A 4,609-nucleotide genomic window follows, 5' to 3' on the forward strand; every position below is an offset into this window, starting at 1 on the left:
AATAAGTGTCCTACTCATCGGATCTTGTGGGACTCTCACAGTCAAAAGGCTGCATTTAGTTTTTATATTCCATGCCGCGGAAAACCTATCTCTATCTGGCAACATGGGCCCGTTTCACACTGGGACACTGGTGACGGTCACCAGCAACCTTCACCGACAGAGATACATTCGTTTGAACTGAAGCATTCACGCCGGGACACTATACCGCCTCACCGAACCACTGTGACCCAGCAGTGACTCACCGTAACCGCATATGACGGACAGTCACTGTGTTCACAGCAGTCACCGCCGGACATGCATTAGTTTGAATTGGAGTGTTCAGACTGGGACACAGACCACTGATACAGCACTGTAGATTTGCCAACAGACAGGCAGTCATCTCTGAGACAGTGCCGCGAATCATTCATTATATATCATATTGTGCATTGTAGCCATGAGTTTAGATTTCATTAACACAGAAGAGTTTATAAGTGAAGTAGAAAGTTGTCCCGCTATTTGGGACGTCAAAAGCGATGACTTTAGCAACAAAGTGGTGGCTAGGAGGGTAGTAACCTTCAAGCAAAAAAAAAAAAAAAAAAAAAAAAAAAAAAAAAAAAAAAAAAAAGAGGTTCAAATGGCTCTGAGCAATATGGGGCTTAACATCTTAGGTCGTCAGTCCCCTAGAACTTAGAACTACTTAAACCTAACTAACCTAAGCACATCACACACATCCATGCCCGAGGCAGAATTCAAACCTGCGACCGTAGCAGTCGCGCGGTTCCGGACTGAGCGTAACCTTCAAGCACATTTGCATCCCTCGCCCCCTTTTCTTCTGCGGCTTAAGGCGTTCCGCCTTATGGTCCAAAAAATAGAGTTAAAATATTATTCTTAATTGCTATTATTTACGCATATATGGCTACTACACTGATGAATTTTATTTATTTATTATAATATTATTGAGGTACAAGTTCCTGACACACTATAATTTTAATTGTAAGTTCCAATCAGTTCAGTGAATACAATAATGTGACTTCTTACAGTTAACATAGTAATAATTCCATAATGCACATCACAAATACACTGCCAGATGAACAATGAGGCCTAAGCACATTAACGTTCACGTAACATTTCTAGCAACTACATTTTTTGCTGCTGCCAAGCCACTTCACCTTCAGGGCTAACGAAGCAGTTTGCAAAGTCATCTCTGATATTGTTCGCAATATTTCCTCCATAGACTAAACAAGGTGACATGTCCTATAATCCCTGAATAGTTAACGTATCCTCAAACGACGTAAAGAGTATAAAACAATCCTTTCTCCAGCCGATCATGTAGCGGTGGGTATACGTGTAGAAAACGTTTTGTCTTCATTCTCCTCCTCCTCCACCTCCTCCTCCTCCTCCTCCTTAGAAGTACCAACAAAAGTTCCTCCTCGCTCAAGTCCATTTCCCTAACTAATCAGTTGGCAATGACTGCGGTGTCGGACACCGGTGACCCAGGAGTGTTCACCACAATTACCGGTGACCGTCACTGGCGACCGTCACCAGTGTCCCAATATGAAACGGGCCATGGGATTCAGCTAACAGCAGAAGTGCAGCGATGCGACCAACACGAATTGCGGGGTTTCACAAGCTTGCTGTCACGGTCTCCCTCCCGCCCCTCCGTCACAAACCCAGAACACTGTCTAGCTTATTATGCGTCACTGCAGTCTACTGTGCCAGTAATTTGAGTTATCGGTAACAGTACAAGATTTTTGTTGGTATCTAGTTTCGCAATTGAAAAAATAAAAAGTATTGATATAATGCCGGCTATAAATTGAAAGAAACAGTGTATGCACAAGAACAAGGAAACAGAAGCTGAGCGGCATTTCGGCCATCCACCAACAGAAAAAAGCATTCGCGATTGGCGGGTTAGTAAAGAAGAATTGAAAAAATTGAGGAAAACTAAATGTGCAAATAGAGGACTTAATGCAAAATGGCCAAAACTAGAAGATGACCAACTGAAATGGATTCAAGGACATCGTCAAAAGGGCACTGGAATTAATACGAAAATGATATAAATACACGCTCGTAAGCTAGCGCTGCAGTGGAACTGCACAGACTTTAAGTTGAAGTTGGTTGGTGCTACAGGTTTATGAAGCCTCATGGACTTAGCATGTGAACAAAACCCAAAATATCACAGAAAATAACAAGAGTATGAGGAGAAAATATTATCTTTCCATTGCTTTATTATTCAACATCGAAAGAAAACCAATGTGGCACTAAACGAAATAGCGAATATGGACGAAACTCCCATGACATTTGATGTGCCCAGTAACAGAACTGTTGTTACGAATGCTGCTAAAACTGTAACTATAAAATAAGTGGACATGAAAAAATGCACTACACTGCTGTCCTTTAATGTTGTGCTGACGGTACTAAATTTAATCCAGCGATCAGTTTCAAGCGTAAAACTATGCTAAAACCTTCTGAAATACCACCAGGTGTTGCTATTTAGCTATATGACGCGGTTAGATGGACGAGGCTGGTATGAAATTAAGGATTAACAGAGTGTGGGAGAGAAGGAAACGTGCTTCATTCAAGAAGAGTCCTCTGCATGTGCTAGATCAGTCTAGTAGTCATTTGAAAAATTCTGTGAAAGAGAAACTGCGACAGGGAGATACAGAGTTATTCAGGGATAACTTACTTCACAACTGCAGCCTCTCTTGTCTCGATAAATAAACCATTTAAAGTGTATATGAGAGAGTAATGGAACAGATGGTTGATGGATCAAACCCAATATGAATTCACGCCGAAGGGTGCTTTAAAACGACCTATAATCAAACAAGTGTGACGCTGGATAAAACAGTCGTGATCTGGTATGAGAGAAGATATTATTGTTAAATCTTTCAAGAAGTGCGGCATAAGTAACGCTCTCTATGGCAGTGCAGATCACTTTATACACTGAAGAGCCGAAGAAACTGGTACACCTGCCTAATATCGTGTAGGGCCCACGCGAGCACGAAGAAGAGCTGCATCTCGACTAATGTCTGAAGTAATGCTGGGGGGAATTAACACCATGAATCCTACAGGGCTGTCCATAAAGCCGTAAGAATACGAGGGGTTGGAGCTCTCTTCTGAGCAGCACATCGCAAGGCATCCCAGATATGCTTAATAATGTTCGTGATTGCGGAGTTTGGTGGGCAGCGGAAGTGTTTCTGGACCCACTCTGTAGCAATTCTGGACGTCCTGTTGGAATTGGCCAAGTCTGCCGGAATGTACAATGGATCTGCACGTACTGGGGGTCCCATATCACTCCAGCTGCACACACCCCACACAATTACAGAGCCTCCACCAGCTTGAACAGTCACCTGCTGACAAGCACAGCCCATGGGTTGTTTGGGAGAGAAAACCAAACAGCGAGGTCATCGGTCTCATCGAATTGGGGGAGGAAACCGGCCGTGCCCTTTCAAAGGAACCATCCCGGAATTTTCCTGGAGCGATTTAAGGAAATCACGGATGACCTAAATCAGGATGGCCGGACGTGGGATTAAACCGTCGTCCTCCCGAATGCGAGTCCAGTGTGTTAACCACTTCGCCACCTGGCTCGTTACACAGCCCATAGATTCATGAGGTTGTCTTCATGCCAGTACACGTCTATCCGCTCGATACAACTTGAAACGAGACTCGTCCGACCAGACAACATGTTTCCAGTCATCAACAGTCCAATGTCGGTATTGACGGGCCCAGGCGAGGCGCAAAGCTTTGTGTCGTGCTGTACTGAAGGGCACACGAGAGGGCCTTCGTTTCCGAAAGCCCTTATCGATTGTGTTTCGTTGAATGGTTCGCACGCTGACCCTTGTTGATGGCCCAGCACTGAAATCTGCAGCAATTTGCGAAATCGTTGCATTTCTGTCACGTTGACAGGGATAAGTCCCTGCAGTCGCACTATCCTCTGTGCCCGCGGTGGCTCAGATGGATAGAGCGTCTGCCATGTAAGCAGGAGATCCCGGGTTCGAGTCCCGGTCGGGGCACACATTTTCAACATGTCCCCAATGAAGTACATCAACGCCTGTTTGCAGCTAGGGTGTCCGTTTAATTATCATTTCATTTCTAGCAAAGCTGCATGGTCATCCACGGTAACCGTTCTTTCGGGAACAGATACTACCGTCATATATTGAACGATTCTCTTCAGTCGTCGTTGGTTTCCATTCTTGCAGGACCTTTTTCCGGCTTCAGCGATGTCGGACATTTGATGTTTTACCGGATTCCTGATATTCACGGTACACTCGTGAAATGGTCGTACGCGGAAATCCCCACTTCATTGCTACCTCGGAGATGCTGTGTCCCATCGCTCATGCGCCGACTAAAACACCACGTTCAAACTCAAATATTGATAACATGCCATTGTCGCAGCAGTAACCGATCTATCAACTGCGCCATACACTTGTTTTAAATAGGCGTTGCCGACCACAGTGCCCTATTCTGCCTGTTTACATATATCTGTATTTGAATACACATGCCTACACTAGTTTCTTTGGCGCTTCAGTATATATAGCACTGAAGAAAACGAGAAAATATGAAAAAAATCGTTTTCCATTTTTTAAAAGAAAAGATGAATCTCGACCAAAAAACTAACTCCAAGAGTTGATGT

The 4,609-nt window shown here is 44.1% G+C and overlaps 1 non-coding gene across 1 annotated transcript; it reads left to right on the forward strand.

Annotated features, from left to right (window-relative positions):
- The first annotated feature begins 3,914 nt into the window (after nucleotides 1–3,914).
- Trnat-ugu (transfer RNA threonine (anticodon UGU)) lies at nucleotides 3,915–3,989 on the forward strand. Its single transcript has one exon. It is a non-coding gene; the product is annotated as a tRNA-Thr (tRNA).
- The last annotated feature ends 620 nt before the right edge of the window (nucleotides 3,990–4,609 follow it).

The sequence above is a fragment of the Schistocerca nitens genome, chromosome 6 (assembly GCF_023898315.1).
Source record: "Schistocerca nitens isolate TAMUIC-IGC-003100 chromosome 6, iqSchNite1.1, whole genome shotgun sequence".
Classification (NCBI taxonomy): Eukaryota; Metazoa; Arthropoda; class Insecta; order Orthoptera; family Acrididae; genus Schistocerca; species Schistocerca nitens.